This window comes from Carcharodon carcharias, chromosome 14 (genome assembly GCF_017639515.1).
Source record: "Carcharodon carcharias isolate sCarCar2 chromosome 14, sCarCar2.pri, whole genome shotgun sequence".
Classification (NCBI taxonomy): Eukaryota; Metazoa; Chordata; class Chondrichthyes; order Lamniformes; family Lamnidae; genus Carcharodon; species Carcharodon carcharias.
Genome location: NC_054480.1, coordinates 48327875 through 48344174, shown reverse-complemented (window position 1 = coordinate 48344174; position 16300 = coordinate 48327875). Strand labels below are relative to the sequence as shown.

The following is a 16300-nucleotide window of genomic DNA, read 5'->3' as shown; positions in this document are numbered from 1 at the left end:
ATTGTATTCAAAAAGAAGAGATTTTCTAAACAGCCTGAATGTAGCTTCAAATGTTGTGCATTGTTTTGTATGCTAGGTCAGTAAGATACACTATACTTGATAATTAAATATTGAACACACTGGAACCTTGCCCTACATAAAGGAAGCTTTGATCATGTATGTAGGTAAGAGAATTTCTCATTATGTTAGTTGTTAAGTTTATTGCAAATAGTGATGCTTGTTATCCCAAAACAACTGTGCTCATGCTGCTTCCATTTGTAATACACGTGTGTTAGTTCATGAACGAGACATTTTCACATACCAGGATTGAGAAAAGACATCATAAGATGTTGACCAAAAAATACAGTTGCAACTTTACAGGATTAAAGGGTGGCTGCAGGTTCGTGGCAGCATTCATATTGAGCAACAAGGAATAAAAGGTCAATGCGATACAATTATCTTGTAGCTGTGCAGATTGTCACATCAGTTCCATTGCAAGAGCAGGTTAAGGGATTGTTTCACTGCCAGTGCCGGAATCCATATTTATTTACATTATAATATTTAAGTAATTTGGCTTTTTATCAACCAGAGAATTGTTAATGTGTTATTCTGCATGAAGAGCTCCTGATTTGATATATCCAACATAAAATTTGCCTGGCAATTGAGACAGGATTAAAGAATCATAAACATTATTGAAGATCAAGTCATCTGAATCAGCTAATACACTGAAACAGCTCTTTTTCCTTAACATTCAAAATTCTGCCTCTTTAATTGTATCATAAATATGATTTTAAGTAGAAATATATTGTGGTGTTGACTTTGAACTATTTCACTAAGCAAACATATATCAGTATTTTGAGGTAATTTGTTACAATACTTTTCCTTTACACATTCTCAGCCTTCAAAATAATCAATTACAAAGTTGATGCAAACTAAACATAAAATTCTTGAATTCTGATTTTTATCACACAGCTAACAGAAGAATGCAGTTTTTATTCAGTCTGATTTCTGTACCTTTCCCCTCTGTTCACTTTCAAGAATGGACCCCAGTCAGGAGCTGGTCTGCAAGATGCAACAAATTTCTGTGAAGAAAGGTAAGAAATGCTTGATAATGTGTGCTTGATTTTCACTCATTATGGTCCAACCAAACCAAAAAGAAGGTCCTAATCAGAATAAGCTGTCATTAATTCCAACTGATTGCTCAAAAGGTCTTTCAACAATCAAATCTCCATAAAGACATTCTCTGTCTTCCCCAGGTGACTTTATTTTTACTGTCAAAGATCTAGGCTTGTAATCTGGAAGTTAACAGCCTCCTTCTTGAGACAGATCTGTTTCTCTCCTTACACTCCAGTATTTAGTTTTCTATTCAACGTTATTGTTAACCAAATTCTCAGTTAAAAAAACCTAATTAAAAAAGTAACAATGTATAATACTTCTTGAGGTATAGTTTTTGAATTTATGTTCTGAACTTTATATGTAATCTGAGAATACCTGCTTTCGGAATGTATGTATGTGTTGATCAAGATATTGCAGGTATTTTTTTTAAACTGATTTCATTTTTAGAGCTTAAAAATTTAAATAAAAAAAGTTTAAAAAATTTCATTGCATGAAATCATCACTCAGCTTTAAGAACATGAAGTTCATATTTTTTTTCCAGAATAAATATATGATTGATAGGTAACTATTTAATAATTATAGCTGTGAAGAGGGTTGATATACTAGAATGATCATTAAATGAGACCACATGGCCTCTGAAGAACGAAACTTGACAATTTGAGCACTGGGATGACAGATCTCTAAAATGCAGGCAAATATCTGAGAAGTTTAAAAACAATAGCACAGCAATAGTAGAGGATTTCAACCCTAACGTTAGCTGGGATAGAATCAATGTAAAAAGTATCAGGCATACATCATTTTTAAATCCTTACAATATATTCAGGAAAACCTTTGAAATCAGTCAACAAGAGAAGGGGCAATTCTGGACTTTTAGGGAATAAAGCTGGGCAGGTGGAAAAGGTATCAGTGGGAAAGCATTTGATGGTAGTGATCATAACTCAATTAGAGTTATTGTAGTTATAGAAAAGGACAAAGATAGACCAAGGCCGGAATTTTCCGACCCCATTGGCGTTGGGTGTCCTGGCGGGCAGTGGGGGGGGGACAATATGGCTAAAATGTCAAAAATCGGTTTTATGCCAGTGTGAAAGCACAGCATGATCATCCGATAGTGGCTGCCATGGCAGAACGCCAATACTGCAGCGTGAACCTGTTTTATATCTTGCTAATGGGATGCAAAGTAAGGCCAGACCAGAATTGTCCTCCCCCATGCCAGATTTACTGTTATGCTGGTAGGAAAACACATTGGCCCAAAACGCGTCTGGATAAGTGAGACGTGCAGAAGTCAGGACTTAACGTGAGGGCCTTGGTCAGAACACAGACATCCGAGGAGCAGAAGATTCTGGAGCCCTACAGATACCAGATGCTGGAGGAATACGTGCATTGCATGCTGGATGGGTTCTCATGGACATGGCTCCGCTGTGAAGCAGCTCACAGAAGGTGGGATGTCTCTGTTGATGTTTCAGGTCTACTTTGGAACATCACAGTCTTGGCCATGGGCAGCTACAGATATTCAGCGATGTGGTGGGAGGAAGGGGAAGGTCCAGCTGCTAGTGGGAGAGGAAGGGAGGAAGATGTACTGGGGTGGGGGGGTGCAGGGGGTTGTTGGTGAGGTTAGGAGGGTAGGGGCAAAGGTGTTGGGTTGTGGGGGGGTGAGGTTGGGAGGAGGGGCAGAAAGTGTCAGAGGGGGTGAGATTGAGAGGGGGAGGGGGGTGTAACTAGGGAGAGTGCAGCAAGTGAGGATGTAAGTTTAAGGTGGGTGTAAGGTGTAAGGGAAAGATCTCAGAAGGGGGAAGGTGTTCAGAGGGGGGGAGATGTCTAGGGGGAGAAAGAAGTATGGGTGGAGGAGCGAGTAAAGGGTGGGGCAAGTCCAGATGAACATGCAAGGAGGGGATCAGTGGAGTCAATGACTGCCTCCTGGGCAGCAAACTGAGAGTGGGCGTGGTAGGAGGAAATAGTGATTATGAGAGGTGACAGAGGGAGCCAGAAGAGTGGAAGATCAGGGTGTACTGGTAGCAGTAGAAAGGATGGTGAGGGTGGCTGGTATGGATTCAGAGGCAGAGATGGATCCTGGGGGTGGGGAGGAGGAGGCTGGTGTGATCAATGTGGATGGGGGTGCGATTGTCAGGAAGGTAGGGAACGTACACGTTTACCTGGGCATCCTGGAAAGAAAACGGTTCAGGTTGATAGACGACGATTGAGGAGGTAGAAGATGATGCCAGGGAGGTCAACAGTGATTGGGGAAAGGACATGGGTGACGGGGGGAGGGGAAAGGACAGGGGAGCTGAGCAAATATCTGACCATGACCATCGCTGTCAAGATCGAAAGTGAGTAGAGCCTGGTGTTGGACAGGTACAGGTGCTACATGGTAGTGCAATCAGTGGGTGGGCAGAGATGCAGGTCAGTTCAGATGGACAACTGAAAGAGAAACACAGCAGGCAGCATTGAAAATGCTCAGGACAGTGAGACGAGTATGATGAAGGCTTCACATGCGTGGGAGAGTGCTTCACACACACAGCTCCCTCCAGGATCACTCATGGGCGAGTTGTGTGCAGCTGAGCTGCTAGTATGTGTGTGGGGCATGGGGAGTGGTGGGGGCGGGTGGGATGTAGTGGGAAGACTCGTGAAGCCTGTCAATGAAGCTGAAAGACAACATTTCACATTATTCAGTGAAAGTGAATATATTTTCAGATTGTAAAGTGACAAAATGTGTTCACCCGTGCAACCACTTGTTATCAGAACTTCTTAACTTTTCTAGGCCTACCACTTCTTCTAGGTGCTGCCCTGATATCCACAATAGGGGTGGAGACAGCCTGTGCAATAGTTGGTCCTGCTGCCTCTGATGACTTTGGTGTGTGCCCTCTGGAGTGCTGAGGCCTTGAGGGCCCTGCCTTGCTTTGGCTGTCCTCCTGTGGGCCAGCTGCTTTCTCTACAATGACAAAGGATGAGTTTGAAGGGTCACAGGCAAAGGGAACTCAGAGAAAGTGGACAGCCTCTGAGATTCCTGAATGGATGACCCAGGGGTGCCCAGCTGCTGCTCCTCCTCGTTTTGATGCCCGAGGGCCCTGGCCTGGCTCCTTGAGGGGAAGGAGCAACTCGGGGTCCATTGAGGTGCTTTGTTTCCCTGCCATGTTGCCACTGCAGGAACTCACCCATGACCACTGCGATGGAGTGTAGGTCTGCGCGCAGCTCCATGTTCTGCTGGACCAGGGTCTCCATGGCATCCGCCATTCTTCCCATGGAGACCTCCAAATGCAGACATGTGGGCACCACTTCATCAGAGAGCAGGCAGATGCACTCCTTTGACTCACATGTCGCTCTGGTGAGGTCTTCTAACAGCGCTATGTGATGTTCCCCAACCTTCTGCTAACTCTCCAGGATGTGTTTGAAGGCTGAATCCAGAGGCTCATTATCTGACATGGATCTCACAAATGCCACTCCCCTTGCAGTCCTCCTCCTGCTGGGGTGCTCGGCTAAACCTGCCTCCTGCTGCTGCGGACAGGTGTGCCTGTAGTAACTGCCAGACTGTGAACTCAAGCCTGCTCTAGATCTAGGTCCCAGCGAGGTCTGTATCTCTGTGCCAGTGGAGGGTGTGGGTAAATGCTGTGACGGGTCTTCCAGGCTGCTTATTTAAAGGTCTTCAATGGAGATGGTGTCCTCTTGGCTGGAGGTGAGGATCTGGATGGAGCTGAGGGACTGGCTGGCGAGGGCATCATTCACTTGGCAGAGCTCCCTGTGAACAAAAGTAGAAATAATTAGTGCATGGCAGCAGAGTCAAAAACAGGAGAGAGAGCACTCACTGTTGCGTTGAGAGAGCGATGATGTGATGCAGGATCGTCCTGATGGGTTACCGACTGTACGTCACTGCAGGCACGGTCCACATCCTCACCAGTCAGCGCGATGGCACGCTCCTCAACGTGAGTGAGGGGCCTAATGTGGGCCACTCCATGCCCAGTCCAGGACATCTCTCTGCTGTTGTGAGCCAGCTTCTCCGCATGAAAACAAATGGAGAGATTACGAGCAGGATGCATGGCATTGCATGGAATGTTTGTGTGGTGAGTGGAGCTATGGACGGAATGAGGATGTGAGCTTGAGAGGATATGAGCCTGGTGGAGATGTGAAGGTGTCTGTGAGAGTTGGTGGTGTTGTTCCTTGAGGTGTGAGATTCCTGTGGATGTGTGATGGGTTTGTGAATGTTTGAATTGAGAGTGATGAGGTGGTTGACTTACCCTGGAGGAATGAATGAGAGCATTCATCCTCTTCCTGCACTGGATGGCTGACCTCCTCTGTGTTCTGGTGGCACTGACTGCCTCTGCCACTACCTCCCAGGCTGGATTGGTGACTCTGATGGACCTCCTGTGGTCAGTGTTGGGGGTAGAGGACATCACGGTAGCCTTCCACTGCATCCAGCAAGTGCCCCAGTGAAGCGTCAATAAATTTGGGGGTTGCCGTCTTCTTTGCTTTCAGGGCCATTTGTCACCTGGAGTAGTCCTGGTCTGAAGACGTGAAGTAGGCATGTGTCTGATGCACTTTAAATATTGCGCCCAGAGTGAGGAAGCGCTAAGTTCTTGGTGTGGCGGGCAAATCCAAGCCCACCCACCCATAAGCAATCTGGAGTGTTTCCCGTGAATGCATTATTAATGAGGCGGGATGTGCCTGTAATGATACGATACAGCGTGAAAATCCGCCATGGCGGCCAGCAGGTAAAACAACTTTTTTCCTACCCACTACTGCACTTTTGTGCAAATCTGGGATGTTTCAGCCCAAGCATAAAAATTTTCCACTGAGGAACGGCCAATTTTAGTAAGCTGAAATGTGATTCAGGAAAAGTGAACAGGAAGCAGAAACCTGAAAGTAAATTAGTATCAGAGCAGTGGGAGCAATTTAAGCAAGAGATATTGAGGGTTTGGAGCAAATATGTTCCCACAAAGAAAAAGGATAGGACTCCCAAAAGTAGAGCACTTGGATGTCAGGTACTGAACAAGGCAGAATAAGGCAAAGAAAGAGAAGCTTATGTCAGATAACAAGTGTTCAACACTGCAGAAAGTCTAGAGGGGTAAAAAAAGTACAAGGATGAAATTTTTTAAAAAGTTAGGGAAGCAAAGTGAGGGCATAAAAAAAATTGGCAAATAAAATCAAGAAAAACCCAAAAGATGTTTTATAAATGTATAAAAAGCAAAAAATATAACTAAGAGTAGGGTCGACTAGAAACCAAAAAATTTGTCTGTGTACAGAAAGAAGACTAGATCATGGTTGTTAATGAATACATTGGCTGGAATAACACAATGGGGTAGTGCAGATGGCACCACCATCTCCCTCCACTGCCCTGAAACCACGTGAAGACGACCAGCTCCACATCGACCAGCCCTGCAGCCTTAAGGTGCTGCAGGGTTCATTGATGAGAGCCAAGTGGGACTTTCTCCCCGTGTGCCACACTCTGGAACTACCGCCAAATCGGATTGGCAGGCATATCCATCAGTCATGGTAGCACCAGGAAGGTGTCAGTGTCCACGACTGGGACTGCAGCTGAAGAGGGGATCCCAAGGCCAAGGAACCCCAGAACAGATAAGTCATAGTCTTGGGCCAGGAAGGTTTGGGAACGTTAGGGAACGGGACAATGGGGGGAGAAGGTGGGTTTAAAAGAGGGAGCGGGTAGCAATTGAAGGATTCAGTCTATGGGTAGTGGGGGGGGGGGGGGTTGAGGGGCACCCCACAATCGGCAAATGGCAGCTCCTGGAGGGCGACAACACCTCCCCTTCCTCTCCACCCTTTAACCAGTTGAGGTCAAAAATTAGGCTTCCCTTTTCTACCTTGTTGCCCATGCTGAACTCTTGATACTCTTTTGAGTAAACCTGTTTCCATCTGTTTCAGATGAAGTTACATTGTTTCATAGTTTGCCATTGTGAGATTTGAACTCTTGATCTTGGGGTTACAAACCCAGTACCATAACCACTTGGCTATTTAGGCCAAGCTTTAAGAAGATGTAACTCTTTTGAGTTAAAACCAATAAAACCAAATTAACAAAATTGGGATAAATTAGGCACAGCCTCTAATTCAGGTCAGCTGTAAAACCAAGAACAAAGTTTAAAGGAAACTTACAAACTTTAAATCAAAATGTGATTAAAGGGTTGCCCATGCTGAACATATTATGGCATGGGCCGCATATTATTAGTGTTAATAAGCCTAACAACAAGCCTAATTGACCCTTAACTGGTCATTTTAATATGGTGGGTGGGCCGCTGATTACTGCACCTGTTCGTGCCCCCTCTCCCATCCCCACCCTCAATCAGTGTTATGGGGTAAACTGAGGGGTGGGCAGGAAGGTAGTGGGATGGGTACCCACCCTGTTTTACATAATCACTCCCCCCCACCCCCAGGTACACACCTGCCAGGGGCACATAAAATTCAGCCCATTGTGCCTGTTTTCATAAAAGAGGATGATGATGCAGAGATAGTATTTAAGGAGGAGGGGTGTGAAATATATTTGCAATAAACATACTGAGAGAGGGTTTGAGGGTTTAGCATCTTTGAGAGTAAATAAATAGACAGGGCCAAATGAAATTTATAAAGTTGGGAGAAATCCATCATTTTCCAATCCCTTCTATTTACAGACAAAATGCTGGAGGACTGCTAATAATGTACTGTTGTTCAAAAAGATAGAAATGAATAAAACAAGTAATTACAGATCCATCGGTTTAACTTTGGTGGCGTGCAATTTATTGGAAAAATTTTGAGGGATAGTAATAATCATCATTTTGAAAGGCATGGATTTTTTTCATTTGTTCATGGGATGTGGGTGTCACTGGCTAGGCCAGCATTTATTGCCCATCCCTAATTTCCCTTGAGAAGGTGGTAGTGTGCTGCCTTCTTGAACTCCTGTGGTCCATGTGTTGTAGGAACATCCACAGTATTGCTACAAAGAGAGTTGCAGCATTTGATCCAGCGACAGTGAAGGAACAGCGATATAGTTCTAAGTCAGGATGGTGTGTGACTTGAAGGCAAACTTGCAGGTGGTGGTGTTCCCATGCATCTGCTGCTCGTCCTTTTAAGTGGTAGAGGTCATGGGCTTGGAAGCTGCTGTTGATGGAATTAATAAAGGACCGTCAGCATGAATTTAAGGGAATTTCATATCTGACTAACTTGATTGCAATTTTGAGAAACTAACAAGAAGGGTCAATAAGATACCACATGGTATTAAAAGACATTTGACAAGGTCCCACATGGCAGGCTGGTCTAAAAGGTAAAGGCTCATGGGATCCAAGGGAAAGTGTCGAATTGGATCCAAAATTAGTTCAGTGATGGGAGGGGAAGGCTAAGCTTTGATAAGTGTTTTTGTGCCTGGAAGACTTTTCCAGTGGGGCTCAAACTAAAATCTTGCTTCTTGTGGTATATACCAATGATTTAGAATTGCATGTTGGGGCTATGACTAAGAATTCTGCAGATGATTCAAAAATTGGTTGTGTGGTTGATAGTGAAGAAGAAAACTCTAGGCTGCAGGAAGATACCAATGGACTAGTCAGGTGGGCAAATGTAATGAAGAAGTGTGAGGTAATACACTTGGAAGGATAAAAAAAGTCATGAGAATGCATAATAAATAGTACTTTACAGAAAAGTGTAGAGGAACAGAAGCACCCTGACATGCATGTCCACAGATCCCTGAAGATAGTGTGGCAGGTAGATAAGATGATAAAGGAGGCATACAAGATATTTTCTTTTATTAACCACGGTATAGAATATAAGAGCAGGGAAGGTATACAAGAATAGTATTAAAAGAGTGCCAGGCCACAACTAGAGGGAGCACAGAGCAGATTTACAAGGATGTTGCCAGGACTGGAGAATTTTAGCAATGAGTAAAGAATGGATAGGCTAGAACTGTTTTCTTTGGAACAGAGGGGGCTGAGGGATTATTTAATTGAGGTTTATAAAATTAATGGGGCCTAGATAGAGTGGATAGAAGGACCTATTTCCTTTAATAGAGTGGTCAATAATGAGGGGCATAGATTTAAAATAATTGGTAGAAGAAATAAACGGGAGTTGAGGAGAATTTTTTTCACCCATAGCGTGGGGAGGGGTCTGGAAGGGTAATGGAACCAGAAGCTGTGATTGCATTTAAAAAGCACTTGGATATGGAATTGAAGTGCCGTAATCTACAAGGTTATGGACCAAGAGCTGTAAAGTGAAATTAGGCTGGCTAGTACTTTTTTAGCTGGCACAGATACAATGAGCCAAATGATTCTCTTCTCCTGTGTCATTAATTTCTATCGTTCAATACAAAATTAGTTGTCTCCTTACCTCATACAAGTTAGAGCCCTTAGCTTGGGAAATTTTCATAATTGCCAGAATGGGGATCCAAATAACACAGAAGAAAAATACACCCCAACCAAATGCTACTGCCCACATTGGGTACTCAAAATTTCCATATTCTGGTGGTACAAATATTGCTGATGACCAGATTAAGATTCCCTGTTTGAAATGATTCCACAAGATTAGACATTGAATGAGATAGCATTTGTGAATTTGTTTTTTAAGTTTAAATCACTAAAAGGCATAACCTTTTCTTACCATCATAAGGCAAAGAGAAATAAAAAAACAACACATTCTCCGCCTCAGCCAGAAGAGCCAGCTCTTTTTACCAATCATCATCTCAATGTCCTTGATGAATATGTTTCCCCCTATGAATGATAAAAAAATTACTCTTTATCTTTTTTTCCAGGTAGCTTGTTTGTTCTAGTTGTGCATCTCATCACACATACATGTAACAAAATGGTTACTCAATTTGTCAGCTTTTGCTAAAGAAAATAAGTATATGAATGACACATGCTGTTATTAGTGCAAAATCAACCAGAAGCTTGTAGTAAGTGTTATGATGGCTGGAAATTTTGACTGAGTGAGATCTATCTATAGCTTCACCAGCTAACAAAAAAACATATTGAACTGTTTAAAGAGGACTTGTTTTTTTTTTATGCAAAAAAACTGACCAAAATGGCTGCCACAAGTCAGCTGGTGTCTGGGATTGTAAATTGACCTTTTCTGGAAAGTTACTATATGGATTGCATTGCTGGCATATTGCCCCTGGAATTCTACACCTGGGGGTGTCAAAATCCACTTCGAAAAAGGAATCTTCAAAAGAAAGCATGAAAAATGCAAAGTGCTGCACTTTAATCAACTGCAATTTTGCTAAAACAATGGGAACTGCTCAGCAGCAAGGTACTCAGCATATATTCAAAACCCCCTGTGGAGGACAAAATAACCCCATCTCCTATTGGTTTCCACTATCTTGAAATGTGTCAAAGGTTTCTGAGATGAGAGATCAAAAATACGATTATTTGTTCGACAACAATGACTGCAATACATGTTAATCAATTTCCTCCCTGGAATAAACAGATAGGAGATTTAAGAATTGGTTTTTCCAAGCCAGAAACAGAGAGTGTCATCAAAGTCATCTGGAAATACTAATGAAGGAAGCAGTAAGGAATTTCTCTCTCTCTGAAGCCAAGGTTGTCTTCAGCAAAGTGCAGTTACCTGAACTTCAATTGTAAAGGAAACCAGTTAACTTCAAGTGACTGCAATGTTCAACAATCTAGGCCTCAAGGACAAGCAAAGGACTTAATTGTATATCCTTTTAGCTTTTATCTAGACTCTAAAGTCTTCCTTCTGAGGTGTGTTTGTGTGTGCCATCGCATCTTTTATTTTCTTCTGAGGTTTAGCAACTAATAAACTTAGTCTTCCTTTGACTTGTCAAGAAAACAAGAAATTGTAATTTTTTTTTCCAGTTAATAACCCTGTTTCTTATTTCTTATATACTGGAAGACAGGCTGTCTGGGGTTTGTAAGTATGCTAATTGAAGTAAGAGCCTGAGTGACTGCAAGAGTCTAAAGGCAAAAGTAAGAAGTGGTTTTGATGTCTTAATGAACCAATAGGAACTTAAATCAGAGTCTTACATAAAACAATAGCAGGAGTAGTTTTGAACTGAGTTGTTTTAGTTCAAAGGGGGATGTATGAAGGTTGTAAAAAGGTGCAAGTAAACAAGGTAAAGATTTGGTAAATATACATTTTTAGAAAAAAACCCAAGATCTAAAGTAAAGAAGAGTCTAAGCAAGTCTGGGAAGAAAGCACTTCCAAAGAGACTGGTTGAGACAATAGAGAGATCAAAGGGAAGGAACACATTTAAGGAAGTGCTGAAGCCTATGTGAGGGAGGTACCTGTTTAGATCTCCCAGATGATGACAGGATAGCTGGTCAGGGTTCCCAGACAACGGTGTGAACAAGGCCAGACCTGAAGACCCAGTTGCTGTCAGCCTTAGATGACACCCCAAGGAAAAAAAGCACTGTGTGGTAAAAATTACTGGAATTCTATATATTTTGAAAATCTATAAGGATAGTTGCTGAACAAAAAAACAGAATATTAGTTCTGAGGGTAGTTAAGAGGAGATTTTGTGGAACTGTTTTAAAGCACTGTTTACTGTGTGAATCAATTCTTGTGTTTAAGTGTAATTGTGTTTTTTATTTGCTTTATTCTTTTAATAAGTGCTTACTCTACTATAAAATCATCACAAGTAGTCAGGGACATCATTTCCTGATTTCAGAACCTCTCCTCATACAATACAAATTGCAAAAAACATTTTGGCAGCTGGTTCAAGTTTCCCTTTGGGATTTGGGCAGCTCAATATTTACCATCAGTTGTGCCATAATAAAATTGGGGGTTGTTTGCGGGATATTAAAATAATAATTCCTTGATTGGTTGGAATTGGTGAATTTAAAGACAATGAGGGTGAGAACTATACTGAACCAGGAGTGGTATTGTGAGATTTTAAAGTGAGACTGCAAAATGGCTTTAGCAGTTATTAAGACTTGTCTGGGAGTAGAAGTTACAACTTTGAATGGTTTACAAATGGTAACTGAAGTTAAGTTAATAGAATTGGCAGGTACGTTACAATTAGGATTACCTGCAAGGGTAAGGAAATCAGATATAATTGAAGTAATAGCACAGCATTTGAAATTGGAAGGGATACCTGAAACTAATGAGTCACAGCTGGAGGTAGAGAGACTTCATTTACAAATGAAGAAGCTTGAACTTGAACAAGCAAAGGAACTGAAGAAACTTGAATTGGAAGCAAAAGAAAACAAAAAGGAATGAGAAAGGGCATTCCAAAGGGAGCAAGCAGAAAGGCAGGTGAGAGAAAGAAAACAGGAAAGGGAAAGTAACTGAAGAAATTAGCAATGGAAGAAAGGGAGAAAGAAAGAGAACAGGAATATTAGCTTAGAAAGCTGGAAGCTAAAAAAGAGATTTAAGAGGCTGAGGGGGGTTCTGAGAATGAAACAACCACTTTCAATTTAAAACCCAATGGGGATCTGTTTAAATTTGTACAACTCTTCCGAGTTTGAGGAAAGAGGTGTTGAAGCAATTTTTTAACCCTCATTTGAGAAGATGGCTAAACAGATGAAATGGCCAAAAGGAATTCAGACATTGCTATTACAGAGTAGGTTGGTGGGTAGAGCTAATGAGGCATTTGCATTGCTGTCAGAAGAAATATCTGGGGAATATGATGCAGTGAAGAAGGCTATGAGTTGGTTCCGGAGGCCGACAGACATAAATTGCAAAATGTGAGAAAACAGCCTGGACAGACATATTGAGTTTGAAAGAGCAAACAAAGTAATTTTGACAGGTGGATAAGGGCATTAAAAATAGAGGGAAACTAAGAAGCCCTTAGAGAAGTAATTCTTTTGGAAGAATTTAAAGATTCCTTCAGTAGTAAGAACACATGAGAAAGAACAAAGGGTTAAAACTGCAAGGCAGGCAGCAGAGAGAGCAGATGATTACGAGCTGGGCCATAAATCAGAACTTTTCTTTTGACACTCTTTTAAATCTGAGAAAGATAGAAAATGGGAAAGTGAGAGGAAGGTACATTGCCAAGAAAAAGAAGGAACAGCTGGAGATTCTAAGGAGACTTCACCTCAGACTAGGAAGGAAGGTGCTGAGAGTGGGAGATATGTAAGAAAGCTTAAATATTTTCATTGTAGTAAGATTGGCCATACAAAGTCAATGTGCTGGGGGTTACATGGGAAACCTTGTGGATTAGTAAACTACGAAAGGTGCTGTTAAGTCAGAGGTTTTAGAACAAGACAAACTGGTAGGATTTGTTCAAGCAGAAAAGCAAGCACAAGTATTAGCCAAAGGTGTGAAAATGGGTTCACAGCCTAATCAAAGGAATGTTGAAAGGCAGGTTGAAGACATGGTTAAATATTTCAACTGTGAGGGAAATGTCTTTCCATGTGTACAAGGTGGAGTTAGCAAAGATGTACACATTTTAAGGGAAATGGGAGCTAAGGCCATTTTAGCACCTTTTTAGGACAGATATGAGGAGAAATTCTTTCTCTCAGAGGGTTGTGTGACTTTGAAATTCTCTACCTTAGAAAGTGATGGAGGCAGGGTCATTGAATATTTTTAAGGTAGGGGTAGATAGATTCTTGTTAGGCAAGAGAATCAAAGGTTATCGGGGTTAGATGGGAATGTAGAAATCAACACAAGGAGATCAGCCATGATCTTATTGAATGGCGGAGCAGGCTTGAGGGGCCGAATGGTCTGCTCCTGTTCCTATTTCTTATGTTTTTATGGACTAATGTAGTCAATCCTTAGTGTTATGGGATAATGATATTTGTTGTCCAGAGGGAATTTTGCAGAAAAAGCTTTAATATGTGGAATTCATGGAGAAACAAAAGTATTCTATTGTGTAAGGTGAATTTGAACAGTAATTTGAAAACAGTTGAAGTGATTGTAGGAGTAGTGGATAAATTGCTTATTTCAGGGGGTCAATTTATCTTAGGAAATGATATAGCTGGGTCACAGATGTTGACGATGGCAACTGCAGTTGAACAACCTGTAAAAAAGCTGGCAGAGGTGATGGTGTAGTGGTATTGTTGCTGAACTAGTAATCCAGAGACTCAGAATAATGCTCTGGGGACCTGGGTTCAAAACTTGACCATAACAGATGGTGGAATTTGAATCCAATAGAAATCTGGAATTAAAAGTCTGACTATGGAACCATTTTCAATTGTTGTAAAAAAAACCCATCTGGTTCACTACTACCCTTTAGGGAAGGAAATCTGTCATCCTTAACTGGTCTGGCCTACACGTGACTCCAGACCCATAGCATATGTGCCCTCCGAAATGGCCTAGCAAGCCATTGAGTTGTAACAAACTACAAAAAGGAATGAAACTGGATGGAACACCTGGCATCGACATCGACCTAGTCACCAGAAACGACAATGGTAATCTCAGTCCTGTTGACCTTGAAAAGTCCCCCTTAATAACTAGGGGCTAGTGCCAAAATTGGGAGAGCTGTCTCACAGACTAGTCAAGCAAAAGCCTGAATAGTCATCCTCACTTCTTACAGATCATGTACTTGACACCATCACCATCCCTGGGTATGTCCTGTCCCACCAGCAGAGGTGGCGGCACAGTGGCATACAGTTGGGAGGGAGTTGCCTTGAGTTTCCCATCATTGATTCCGGACCCCGTGAAGTTTCATAGTATCAGGCCAAACATGGGCAAGGAAACCTCCTGCTGATTACTGCCCTCCCTCAGCTGATGAATCGGTGCTCCTCCATGTTGAACACCACTTGGAGGAAGCACTGAGAGTGGCAAGGGTGCAGAATGTCCTCTGAGTGGGCGACTTCAATGTCCATTACCAAGAGTGGCTCAGTAGCACCACTACTGGCTGAGTCCTAAGTGACATAGCTGCTAGACTGAGTTTGTGGCAGGTGGTGATGGAACTAACAAGAGGGAAAAACATGCTTGACCTCATCCTCACCAATCTGCCTGCTGCAGATGCATCTGTCCATGACAGTATCGATAGGAGTAACTACTGCACAGTCATTGTAGAGATAAAGTCCTGACTTCACAATGAGGATATCCTCCATCATGTTGTATGGCACTTTCACCATGCTAAATGGGATAGATTTCAAACAGATCTGGCAACTGAAGACTGGGCATCCATGAGGCACTGTGGGCCATCAGCAGCAGCAGGATTGTACTCAAACACAACCTATAACCTCATGGCCCAGCATATCTCCCATTCTACCATTACTAGGGGGATCAACCCTGGTTCAATGAAGAGTGCAGGAGGGCATGCCAGGAGAAGCACCAGGCATACCTAAAAGTGAGGTGTCAACCTGGTGAAGCTACAAGACTTTGGTTACTTGCGTGCCAACAGCATAAGCAGCAAGTGATAGAAAGAGCTAAGTGATCCCACAACCAACGGATCAGATCTAAGCTCTGCAGTCCTGCCACATCCAGTCATGAATGGTGGTGGACAATTAAACAACTCACAGGAGGCGGAGGCTCTATAAATATCCCAATCCTTAATGATGGAGGAGACCAGCATGTCAATGCAAAAGATAAGCATTTGCTACAATCTTTAGCCAGAATTGCCGAGAAGATGATCCATCTCGGCCTCTTCCAGAGGTCCCAAGCATCACAGTCTTCAGCCAATTTGGTTCACTCCATGTGATATCATGAAACGGCTGAAGGCATGCTTGCCAAAGGCCATGGCCCTGACAATGTTCCCGCAAAAGTACTGAACTCTCGCTATCCAGAACTTGCTGTGTCCCAGCCAAGCTGTTCCAGTACAGCTACAACACTGGCATCTCCCCGGCTACGTGGAAAATTGCCCAGGTATGTCCTGTACACAAAAAGCAAGACAAATCCAACCCGGCCAATTACTGCCCCATCACTCTACCCTCCATCATCAGTAAAGTAATGGAAGGGGTCATCAACAGTACCATCAAGGAGCACTTGCTTAGCAATAACCTGCTCAATGACACCCAGTTTGGGTTCTGCCAGGGCCACTCAGCTCCTGACCTCAGTATAGCCTTGACTCAAACACGGACAAAAGAGCTGAATACCCAAGGTGAGTTGAGTGTGACTGCCCTTGACATCAAGGCCACATTTGACGACTGTGATATCAAGGAGCCCTAGCAAAATTGGAGTCAATGGGAATCAGGGGGAAAACTCTCCACTGGTTGGAGTCATACCTAGCACAAAGGCAGATAGTTGTGGTTGTTGGATGTCAGTCATCTCAACTCCAGGACATCACTGCAGGAATTCCTCAGGGTAGTGTCCTAGGCCCAACCATCTTTAGCTGCTTCATCAATGACCTTCCTTCCATCATAATGTCAGACGTGGTGATGTTCGCTGATGAATGCACAAT

At 42.7% G+C, this 16300-nt stretch overlaps 1 pseudogene; it reads right to left on the bottom strand.

The window, feature by feature from the left end:
* Nucleotides 1-971: 971 nt before the first annotated feature.
* LOC121287530 overlaps nt 972-16300 on the bottom strand; it is a 70913-nt pseudogene continuing 55584 nt past the window's right edge.